Source organism: Chenopodium album, chromosome 6, assembly GCF_948465745.1.
Source record: "Chenopodium album chromosome 6, dcCheAlbu1.1, whole genome shotgun sequence".
In the NCBI taxonomy this organism is placed as follows: domain Eukaryota; kingdom Viridiplantae; phylum Streptophyta; class Magnoliopsida; order Caryophyllales; family Amaranthaceae; genus Chenopodium; species Chenopodium album.
The window spans coordinates 1,642,992-1,656,140 of record NC_137839.1 but is presented as its reverse complement, the minus strand read 5'-3'; the positions used below and the strand labels follow the sequence as shown (position 1 = coordinate 1,656,140).

Below are 13,149 nucleotides of genomic sequence, written 5' to 3'. Positions count from 1 at the left end.
CCTAGTATATTTCCCTATATATTATAGTCAAAGGATATAATTAGCTTGATAAAAATGATAAGTATCTATTTATAGTTAGTTAAACCTGAATATAACCTGACTTGGATATGACCCGATCTGATTGAATTGTAACCTGCAAATTATTGACTTGAACATAACCCGACTTGACTCTGAGAATGACCCGACTTGGAAATGACCCAAACTGAATATAACCCGACAATTATTGACTAGAACCGAACCCGACTTGAACCAGAGAATGACACGATTTGAAAATGACCCGACCTGATTATAACCTGCAAGTTATTGACTTTAACCAAACCCGACTCAAACCCGAGAATGACCCGTCCTGATTCTAACTCGCAAATTGACTTTAACCGAATCTGACTCAAACCCGAGAATTACCCTAACCCGATTTAACCTGTGAAAACCCGAATTCAACCCGCCTTATTATTCACCCGACCCGAATGTAACCCGACTTGTTATTAACCTGACTTAAACCCGACCCAAACCCGATAAGAAGTATGACCCGACGTGTCCCAACTATAGCATGACTCGAACCGCATAGGTTATGAAATTAATCCGAATTGACCCGACTCACTCTTACCGACCCAAACCCGAACCGTTTACCCGAACTGACAGCTCTACCCGAAACCTCCAAAAATTCTCAAAAAGCGTAGATATTAGCCTTCAATTTTGGAATGTTTTGACCTTTTTTTCACCCGGAAATAAAAATTGTCGAAATGTTTACCATAGTCCCTAATACCCTCCGGGAGTTCAATTGGCTAGGTGGAACCATCCAATTTGCCTTTAAACGACCAATTTACCAGTTTACAACTTACACTAATTTCATTAACTCAAGCTTACCACGAACATTTATTACAACATATTATAATCATATAGGGATCCAGTCGGCATTATAACCCCGAGATGTATCCCCTAAAATCTCAATGCTTTTCGGCATCGAGCCCCGAAACATTCGAAATTTCTTAAAAAACGTGGATATTAGACTTTGATTTTGGAATTTTTAGACTTTTTTTCGCCCGGATATAAAAATTGCCGAAATGTTTACCATGGTCCCAAATACCCTATGAAAGTCCAATTGGGTGGGTGGAACCATCTAATTTGCCTTTAAACGACCAATTTACCGATTAACAACTTACACCGATTTCATTAATCCAAGCCTACCACGAAAATTTATGACAACAAATAATGATCATATATAGTTCCAAACGACATTATATGACCCCAAGATGTATTCCCTAGAATTTCAAGGCTTTTCGACACTGAGCCCCGAAGACTTCAAAAATTCTCAAAAAGCGTGGATAATAGATTTTAATTTTTGAATTTTTTGACTTTATTACGCCCGGAAATAAAAATTGCTGAAATGTTTAACATGATCTCTAATACCCTCCACGAGTCCAATTGGGTGGGTGGAACCATCCTATTTGCCTTTAAACGACCAAATTACCGGTTTACAACTTGCACCAATTTCATTAACTCAAGCCTACCACGAACATTTATGACAACAAATAATGATCATATATGGTTCCAAACGGCATTATATGACCCTGAGATATATCCCCTAGAATTTCAAGACTTTTCAACAACGGACCCCGAAACCTACAAAATTTCTCAAAAAGTGTGGAAATTAGCCTTCAATTTTGGGATTTTTTGACTTTTTTTGCCCAAAAATAAAAATTGTCGAAATTTTTACCATAGTCCTTAATACCCTCTAAGAGTCCAATTTGTTGGGTGGAACCATCCAATTTTCTTTTAAACAGCCAATTTACCAATTACAACTTGCACCGATTTCATTAATTCAATCCTACCACGAACATTTATGAAAACATATAATGATCAAATATGGTTCCAAACGACATTATATGACTCCCAGATGTATCCCCTAAAATCTAAAGTCTTTTCGACACCGGGCCCCGAAACCTCCAAAATTTCTCAAAAAGTGTGAATGTTCTTCAATTTTGGAATTTTTTGACTTCTTTTCGCCCGTAAATAAAAATTGTCGAAATGTTTACCATGGTCCCTAATACCCTCAGGGAGTTCAATTGGGTGGGTGGAACCATCCAATTTGCCATTAAACGGCCAATTTACCGATTTACAACTTGCAACGATTTCATTAATCCAAGCCTACCACGAACATTTATGACAACATATAATGATCATATATAGTTCCAAACGACATTATATGACCCCAAGATGTATCTCCTAAAATCTCAAGCCATTTCGAAACCTGGCCCGAAACCTCCAAAATTTTCAAAAAGCGTGGATATTAGCCTTCAATTTTGGAATTTTTTGACATTTTTCGCCCGGAAATAAAAATTGCCGAAATATTTACCATGGTCCCTAATACCCTCCGGGAGTCCAATTGGGTGGATGGAACTATCCAATTTGCCTTTAAACGATCTATTTACCGGTTTATAACTTGCACCGATTTCATTAACTAAAGCCTACCACGAACATTTATAACAACAAATGATGATCATATATGGTTCCAAACGACATTAAATTACCCCGACATATATCACCTAGAATTTCAAGACTTTTCGACACCGGGCCTTGAAACCTCCAAAATTTCTCCAAAAACGTGGATAGTCTTCAATTTTGGAATTTTTTGACTTTTTTCGCCAGAAAATAAAAATTGCCTAAATGTTTACCATGGTCCCTAATATCCTCCGGGAGTCCAATTGGGTTGGTGGAACCATCCAATTTGCCTATAAACGGTCAATTTAATTACCGGTTTACAACTTGCACGGATTTCATTAACTCAAGCCTACTATGAACATTTATGACAACATATAATGATCATATATGGTTCCATATGGCATTATATGACCCCGAGATGTATCCCCAAAAATATCAATACTTTTCTACACTAGGTCCCGAAACCTCTAAAATATCTCAAAAAGTGTGGATATTAGCTTTCAATTTTGAATTTTTTGATTTTTTTTTCGCACGGAAATATAAATTGCTGAAATGTTTACCATGGTCCCTAATACCCTCCGGAAGTCCACTTGGGTGGGTGGAACCATCCAATTTGCCTTTAAACGACCAATTTACCGGTTTACAACTTGCACCGATTTCATTATTTCAAGCCTACCACAAACATTTATGACAATAAATAATGATCATATTTGGTTCCAAATTGCATTATATGACCCCGAGATGTATCCTATAGAATTTCATGAATTTTCAACACCAGGCCCCGAAACCTCCAAAATTTCTCAAAAAGCGTGGATAGCCTTCAATTTTGGAATTTTTTGACTTTTTTTACCCGAAAATAAAGATTGCCGAAATGTTTACCATGGTTTCTAATATCCTTCGGGAATCCAATTGGTGTGTGGAACCATTCAATTTGATTTTAAACGGCCAATTTACCGGTTTACATCTTGCACCGATTTACCGGTTTACAACGACCAATTTAAATAACTTGCACCAAACCCGACTTGAATAAAAATTGACCCAAAGCCGTTTTAACCTGTCAAAACCCGAATTTAGCCCGACTTGTTACTAACCTGACCTGAATTCAACCCGACCTGTTCTTAACCCGACCCGAATTTAACCCAACCTGTTACAAACCCGACCTGAAATCTACGCGACTTGTTATTGAGATGACCTAAATTCAACCCGACTTGTTATTGACCCGACCCGAATTTTACCATACCTATTACTTACCTAATCCAAAAATTCAACCCGATCTGTTACTAACCCGACTCGAAATTAACACGACTTGTTATTGACCCGACCTAAATTCAACCCAAATTGTTCCTGAACCGATTTTAAATCACCTTAAATGCAATTTAGACCACCTTATTATTGTTAATCAAAGCATTTTGTCTAGGGAGACCAAGTCGGTCCAGGCCAGCAAAACAAAGGAGCATTATCCTCAAATTTAAGAGTTAAATATAGTATATATTTGTTGTATGGTCAAAGGAGATAATTATCTTCCTAAATTATAAACTATAATTTCCTAGTATATTGTCATATATATTATAGTCAAAGGAAATAATTAGCTTGATAAAAATGATAATTATCTATTTATAGTTAGTTAAACCCGAATATGACTTGACTTGGATATGACCCGATCTGATTGTAACCTGCAAATTATATTGACTTGAACATAACCTGACTTGACTCCGAGAATGACCCGACTTGAAAATGACCCAACCTGAATATAACCCGACAATTATTGACTTGAACCGAACCCGACTTGAGCCCAAGAATGACACGATTTGAAAATGACCCGACCTGATTATAACCCGCAAGTTATTGACTTGAACCAAACCCGACTCAAACCCAAGAATGACCCGACCTGATTCTAACCCGCAAATTATTGACTTGAACCAAATCCGACTCAAACCCGAGAATTACCTTAACCCCTTTTAACCCGTGAAAACCCGAATTAAACCCGACCTATTGTTCACCCGACCCGAATGTAACCCGACATGTTATTAACCCGACTCAAACCCGATAAGAAGTATGACCCGACGTGACCCGACTCAAGCATGACCCAACCCAAACCCAACCCGCATAGGTTATGGAATTAATCTGAATTGACCCGACCCAGGCCAAACCCGACCCATTTACCCGAATCGACAGCTCTACAGAAGAGGAAATTATTCGAATCCCTGCTTGATCTGAAATCAATTATTAAAGTGGTTGTTTATATTCTTCTAGCAAACATAAAATTCATTTAGGGCCAAAGTGAAATCAAATGTGTGATTCGGATTGTGTAAATGAATGTGTAATTAAGATGAACAAATCACACATAGTTTGGTTGGAACTTGACATTATGGTTGATAACAATTATACTTAATTATGAGCAAATGTCATAATTTTAATCTTAATAATACATACTACTTCTTTGGTGATTCGATCCTTATTTTTTTGATGTAAAAAGGGGTTTAAATACCACAAAATACAAACCACAAAGCACATCTCTAATCCTTTTAAACAATACCTATTCAATTCAATAACAACTCCTTATTCTATTGATCTCTATCCCTTTAAACAAACGCTAATTTTACTTTATAAAGCACCTACTGGTACTTTATACGGAGTAATCTTTTTTGGTGTAAGGTTTTGGCATACGTCCCTCATGACGTCACAACTCACAAGTAAATATAAAACCCTTAGGTCACCCAAATAAGGGCAAACAAGCAAGAATAACAAAATATCAACTTCCAATCTAGATAACCCTACCAATTCCACCATTGTTTGTTTCCAGAATGGACTCTCATACTATTGATTCCCTCCCATCACTTGTGAGTTGTGAGTCTTTTGACAATTGAAAACCCCCTCAACTTCTTCATTAACCACACATTTTCCTAATTGCTATCATATTGCACAGCTCCTAAAACTCTAAAAGCAGACCACTTCTTCTTTATTTTAGAAAAATGATTAGCCATCCCTCAGTCCTACAGTTTATGTATTATGTTTTTAGTTGGTGAATGCACTTGGCATATTTCTTAGGGGTTGTTTGGTTACACAAAGAAAATGGAGGAAGTCAAAAATCATGGGAATTTGAAAATGGGTGAGTTGTTTGTGTAGGTAGATAGAGTGTAAAATCAGAAAAATATAGATTGAAATGTGGGCCGAATTTATTTAATGTAGGTGAAAAGTTGTGACGTGTTTAGAACACTGTCTTAGAAGCAAAATTCGCCCCGACTATGGTGCAATCGGAGATGGCGTTGCCCCCCAAGATTTAACACAGCGATCTCTCTTAATGTGCACTCAAAAGGAGAGATTAGGAACTCACAATATGCTCAGAACGAATTTAGAGGAAAACTGGAAGAATAGAGAGTGAGAAAGGAGAAAGTAATTTTGTGTGTTTTCAAAAGCCACGGAAATCAGTTTTTTATAGAGGAAGAAGATCGTAACTGATGGAGAAAATCAAGCCACAAAATAAATCGTGAGAGTAAAATCAGGGACAGTTACAAACGTTTAAAAAACTGAGTCAAAAGTCGTTGCGGGCTTCGTAACTGAACGATCTCATAAAACTGGAACGTCAGTTACGACTCGGCCCAAAAAGGTAGCCTCACCACACCGCGCACGAACCGAACCGGCCGGACGGCGGCGGCGCGCGCGCGGGGATGCCCCTTTCTAGCCCACAACAATAGGGAAAGCACTTCAAACATCAAAACACAAACACACATATTTAAACCAAGTAAACCTTCCTTATCCCACCAATGTGGGACAAAGAGTTTTCCTCAAAAAATAAGAAACCTTCCTTTGCATTATTTCCAACAGTTTGGTTGACACTAAAAAGTGAAAATGAGGGAATTGCAAATTCATGGGAATTGTGACTTCCCACAAAACATGGGAAGTTGATTACCCAACCCCCCTAGGTAAGTCAAAATTCCCATGATTTGCAACTTCCTTCATGTCAACCAAACAATTTTAAACAATTCCCATGAATTTGATGTAGGAATTTAATTCCCATGAAATACAAATTCCTACAGGAAGTAAATTCCCATAGCAATCAAACGACACCTTAGTGATTATACATCATTATTAGTGTACTATTTTTTTATTATTATAAAAGTTACTCCGTGAAACATAATTATCTGCCTTATAAATAATGTTAAGACTAGTGGACTACTCGCTCCATGCCTCCACTTGTGGTTTCAAAATGAAATTTGAAGTCGTAATGTCGTAAACCCTCATAAATTGTTAGACTCTCTTCCAATGTGGCAATGTGTGTTTATCATGCTTGCCCCAATGACATACTCAAATTAGTGAATTACATTATATATACCCCCTAACTTCGTCCTCTACTTTAACACAAACATAACCATACTTCCTCAAATTTGCAACAAATATAAAGAGCTCATCTCCTAATTCCTAAAACACACCCTATCTAATTTGGTATCTTGCCTGGTGTGTCAAATTACATTTAACAATATTTGAGCATGGAGTACACCAAAGCTAGTAACGTTGTTCCCTCTACCATGAAAGCTTGGGTTTATGAAGAGTATGGATCTCCAACAAATGTACTTAAGCTAAAATCCGACGTACCGGTTCCTGATATCAAGGACGATCAAGTACTAATCAAGGTTGAAGCTGCTTCTTTGAACCCAATTGATTACAAAAGGATGTTGGGTTTCTTAAAGGCCACTGATTCTTCTCCTCCGGTAACCACTATTTAAATTTCTATTGCTCCTAAAATTTTATTCTTCAATTGACCTCTTTATGTTACATTTTGTGTCGTTAAGTTGATCAGTTAGTCGACTCTTGTACAAATCGTACCTTAATAATTTGTCACATGCCAAATAGCGTGGTAAGTTGTAACATGACATAAATAAATGGTATGAACAAAAAAAACTTTCGTACCATATATGAATCGGGTATTCCTTACTAAAAACTAGCAAGCTAAAGATCGTTACAATATTGTTTACAGACGATTCCAGGCTATGATGTTGCTGGTAGAGTGGTTAAAGTAGGGAGCCAAGTTAAAAAATTTAAAGTAGGAGACGAAGTTTATGGAGATATCAATGAGAAAGCATTTGAACAACCAAAAAGCTCTGGCTCTTTGGCAGAGTACACAGCTGTTGAAGAGAAGGTTTTGGCTCTAAAACCCGAAAATTTGAGCTTTGTTGAAGCTGCAAGCACCCCCCCCCCCTGCTATTGAGACTGCTCACGAAGGCCTCGAACGAGCAGGCTTTGCTCCTGGCCAAAGCATCCTCGTTCTTGGTGGTGCTGGTGGAGTTGGAACTTTTGTTATTCAGGCAAGTTTTTTTTCACCTCTTTGCCTTACAACATATGCTTAAAACGAACCTTCTTTGACATTAGTAGGTTTATTAGCACACATCATTTACCTTTGTAAAAGAAGACCTTAAACATCAAGTTTAATCAATAATAATTCATTCTTGATCTGTAAATTAAATCAATTTGAATAAGTGAGCATAAATTTATGTAGGGTTCAATAACAATAAGGTAAAGAGAACATGATCGTAGTATTATATACTCGTACTTAACATTTGAGTATTATTCTGTTCTTTTTTTTTAGCTAGCAAAGCATGTATTTGGTGCGTCCAAAATTGCAGCAACTTCCAGCACAACAAAACTAGAATTACTAAGGAGCTTGGGTGCTGATTTAGCCATAGACTATACCAAGGAAAACGTCGTAGATCTCCCTGAGAAGTTTGATGTTGTATTCGATACTGTTGGTATGACATTGAAACCATTCACATACTACTACTACTACTATTACTTTTTCACTAGATTCTTCACAAAACACGTTGCTAATCGAATTGAGTTACAACGATGAAACACAGGCCAATGTGAAATCGCGATAAAAGCAGTGAAAGAAGGTGGCAAGGTGGCATCGATTATTGGCAATGTAACTCCACCAGCATTCATATTCATACTCACTTCTACTGGTTCTGTACTTGAGAAGTTGAAGCCGTACTTGGAAGATGGAAGGGTGAAACCGGTGATTGACCCGAAAAGTCCATTCCCATTTCCTCAGACAGTTGAAGCCTTTGCTTATCTCCAAACTAACAGAGCTACTGGCAAAGTTGTGATTCATCCAATCCCATGAAAATGCTCAATAACATCAACATAATTTCATTAATGGTTATAATAAAGCGCGAAAAGTAGAATTTCGCTTTGTTTAATTTGGCTGTGTTTCAAGGGATATTGTGTTTGTTATTGTATTCCATATTTGAAATGACATAGCTAGTCTTCTGTGTATGATTTCTGTAGTAAGACTTTTAACACTCTCACCATGTTCAGTTCAATAAAAGACTACAAAACTCTCTTTATAATGTGAAAGGAGTTGTTTATAGATATCATAGATTCATAGTCCAATACAGTACTCCGTAGTCAAAAGTTTCCAAACGAGAACATCATTGTGATACGGATACATAGTTACTCCCTCGGTAACACACATTGGTTCACACATCAATTGTATAACATCAACCAAAGTTGACACATTATATATAAATGTATCAATCGTCACATCCTGTACTAAAAATAATATTGCAGATTGCTACATTTGCAATCTAAGCTAATTAGATCAGCAGCACCATATTATAATCTATTCCGTGGCTAATCTACCCATTAATTGCACGTAAATATAAATCAATCAAGCCCCCACTCACACACCAAAATTACTCAAATCAAACTTGCATATTATCAAACTTTAGTCTAGAATTAAAATAAGCAGTAATTAAGCAAAAAAGGGAATGCTATCAAGCCTTAGGAAAATGTAGGAGTGATGAAACCTTTGCAGCGTATAAGGAGGCTAAGAGCAAGGCAAAGGCAGCTGTTCGCCAAGCAAAAGAAAAGGCATATCAGGAGGTTTATGAAAAGCTTGATTCCAAGGAGGGAGAAAGGATCATTTATAAGATGGCAAAGAGAAGACAAGAGGCAAGGAAGGATATTGGCATGGTGAAGTGTGTCAAAGATAAGAACCAAATGGTCCTAGTGCAAGAGGAGGGCATCAAGGACAGGTGGAAGGGGTACTTCGATGAATTATTTAATGGAAGTAATGGAGTTGTGATAGGAGATACCTCTATGAGTGATGAAGAAATCAACATGGAGTATGTGCGAAGGATTAGGAGAGTAGAGGTGGAGATTGCACTGAGGAAGATGAAACCTAAGAAGGCGGTTGGCCCTGATGGGGTACCGATAGAGGTGTGGAGGTGTTTGGGTAAGATTGGTATTGATTGGTTAACAAACCTTGTCAACAAGATATGGACGGCTACAAGGATCCCACAAGATTGGAGGAAGAGCACCTTGGTCCCGGTTTATAAAAACAAAGGAGACGCTCAAGATTGTTCTAACTATCGAGGAATTAAGCTTATGAGCCATACTATGAAGTTGTGGGAAAGGGTGATTGAACAAAGGTTGAGGGCATGCACAAGCATTTCAGATAACCAATTTGGTTTTATGCCTGGGAGATCTACTATGGAGGCAATCCATTTGATAAGACAAATGATGGAGTTTTATAGGGTAAAGAAGAAAGATCTTCATATGGTCTTTATTGATTTAGAGAAGGCATATGACAAGGTGCCAAGAGAGATACTTTGGTGGGCAATGTTGAAGAAAGGTATCCCACGAAGGTATGTAGACCTAGTTAAGGATATGTATCGGGATGTGTCAACAAATGTGAGGACATGCGGAGGGTTGACAAAAGATTTCCCTATTACAATCGGATTGCATCAAGGGTCTGCATTAAGCCCTTTTCTTTTTGCAACGGTTCTAGATGAATTAACTAGACCAATTCAAGATGAGGTTCCATGGTGTATGCTGTTCGCAGATGATATCGTTTTGGTGGATGAGACTAAGGATGGGGTTAATGTCAAGTTGGAGCAATGGAGGCAAAGGTTGGAATCTAGAGGGTTTAAGCTAAGTCGGAGTAAGACTGAATATTTGGTATGTCGTTTTGGCACTCAGAGGGGGACACGCAATGAAGTGGTGAGTTTGGATGGAAAGGATTTGACCATGAGTGAATGTTTTAAGTACCTAGGGTCGATCATCCAGAAGAATGGTGACATTGATCAAGACGTGACCCACAGGATTAAGTCAGGGTGGCTTAAATGGAGAGCGGCCACGGGAGTGTTATGCGACCGCAGCATTCCCTTAAAGTTGAAGGGAAAATTCTACAGGACTGCCATACGACCAGTGTTGCTCTATGGTACAGAATGTTGGGCTTCTAAGAAAGAGCATATTAAAAAGATGGAGGTTACGGAAATGCGCATGTTAAGGTGGATGTGTGGAAACACTTTAAGAGATAGAATCAGAAATGAGGTTATTCGCAAGAAAGTAGGTGTGGCGGGCATTGTAGATAAACTAAGGGAAAATCGTCTGCGTTGGTTTGGACATGTAAGACGGAGACCCGAGGGTGCACCGGTGCGAAGAGTGGAAGAGTGGGACCATGGAGGGATTAAACGAGGAAGAGGGAGACCAAAGATGACTTGGTTGGAAGGAGTGAGGAAGGATATGAAGTGCATGGATTTACGTGAGGATGAAGTTTTGGATCGTAAGGGATGGAGGAGAAAGATTTATGTTGATGACTACACGGAATAATCAAATTTGGTTCATGTTAGCCGACCCCACTTTTGGGATTAAGGCTTTGATTGATTGATTGATTGATTGAGTCTAGAATTAAAATACTGCATATAAAAAGGAGGAATTATTTCATTTCATAAGAAACTGAAAACATCACATCACATCCCAGATTTCAGATCACTTACTCAGTAACACTACTAGCACTATTTACATCATCATCATTATCATATCATCATTATCATAAAACAACAAAATAAAAATCTAAGATGATAAACTCTGATGATCAGACAAAATCAACGGCTAAGATCAGTTTCCTCAGTAGGATCTTCAAAGTTAGGATCTTTAGCATCAACAACAGAAGGAGCAACCACATGATCATCAACCAAAAGTCCATCACCGGCCCAAGTAAACTTACCACCATGACCACCTTTCTTGGGCAGCCCATTAACACCGGAGCCTGATTTCCGATCTTTGTTTTCATGGGCTTGGGCCAACTTCGTATGGGCCTTCATACCTTTTCCTGACTGCTTCATCTTCTCTTGATTTTGATTGTTTCTCTCTCTAAAATGGTGTAATGGATTTTGTTATGGAGGTTGGATAATGGATTGAATAAACAGGGGTTTATATATAAAGGGGTTTTTGGGGTTTGGGATTTATTTTTTATTTTTTATTTTTTATTTTTTTGGATTTTTTTTTTTGGGTTTATTTTTAGTAAAAGGGACAGATCATGTGACATGAGGCCAAACGGATAAGCATAAACCAAGGGGCGGATGACAACGCCAATGGGTAAGATTAATTAAGCAAGAAATGAAAAGGATTGATTATGTGTTTTAGATCTGATTATTCATTAATCATTAATTAATTTGAGGGGGAAAGATTAGGACTTTAAATGAATGTTGCATTTTTTAAGTTGCACTCTTGAGTTTTAAAGATTAAAGATTGTCATTATGAAATTTATAGTGATAATAATAGTACTCCATATAAAAGAGTGACTAATCTAGCTCCAGCCTTATAGATTTATAATGGGCATTGCATGAGTGATCCATACAAAGGAAAAAATTAGGAGAATTATAATAGATAGCTAGAAAAGGAAATAAGGTTATGTAAATATAGTGGCCTGGTCAACATACCATGGGCTTACGAGTTACGGCTTACTAGTTATAAATATTGTTAGTGATCTAAAACTTGCAGATGCTAAACCATCCTCTAAACTCCAAATTAATCCTCTAATGCGTTTTAAACTTTTAACTGTTTTACACATAGAAGGCTCTTATACTAAACAAGCTTGTTAATTAATATGAATCGGTGAAATGGCATAATCCGTAAAAATTATTCAACAAGCTCTAGAGGCAATTCTAGGAGGTCTGAGAATTTAGAAATTCAACGCTTTAATAGAATAAAATATCCTGAATGGAATGATTTTGAATATTGGATCATTAGTAAAAAGCCATCTCCTGCTTTTGAATTGTCGAAAAAAGAACTTTATGTAAGAGTCAAATCACCAAATGGTGAATTAAGGATATTTTTTTTATAAGAGATTAGAGTATTTTTCCTTGGAGATGGAAAATTGAGATGGAAAATTCGCCCTCCGGGTTATTATTAGAGGGAACAACTACTCTCTTAACTTGTTACTCAAAAATTAAAAATAATTATATATACCTAAGTGTGTGATGCATTTAAAGGTAATTTTTTTTCCTCATTTGATGGTTAAATGAGCGGTCAACAATTTTTCTGTATGGCTAGCCACAATTTATGACGGCAAAGGTTACTTAGAAGTTGCTTATTCAGGAGTTAGGCCATGTTCTCTTCAGTTTAATTTTAGTTCTGTTCAATTCATCTATGTTCAGTTCATTTCAATTCAGTTCAGTTCATGCAGTTCAGTAAATGACAGCGGGCCCTTACTTGTATGAGTTACTTATTCAGGGGTTACAAACTCAAAGGTTACTTATAGGGGTTACTTACTCAGACTATGAGAGTAATCTATGACCTACCGAGTAACCCTTGAATAAGTAACCCCAATGATTTACTCCTGACCGAACGAGTAACTCCTGATCTAACTAATAACTTCTAAATAAGTAACCCCATAGTAAATAACCCCTACGAGTAACCCCGACCACA

The 13,149-nt window shown here is 37.4% G+C and overlaps 1 pseudogene across 1 annotated transcript; it reads left to right on the top strand.

Moving 5' to 3' along the window:
• The first annotated feature begins 6,269 nt into the window (after positions 1–6,269).
• On the top strand, positions 6,270–8,707 carry LOC145634222 (2-methylene-furan-3-one reductase-like; annotated as a pseudogene). The gene is made up of 4 exons (XR_014113381.1): positions 6,270–7,148; positions 7,415–7,742; positions 8,024–8,183; positions 8,292–8,707. The product of XR_014113381.1 is annotated as a 2-methylene-furan-3-one reductase-like (transcript).
• Positions 8,708–13,149: the final 4,442 nt, after the last annotated feature.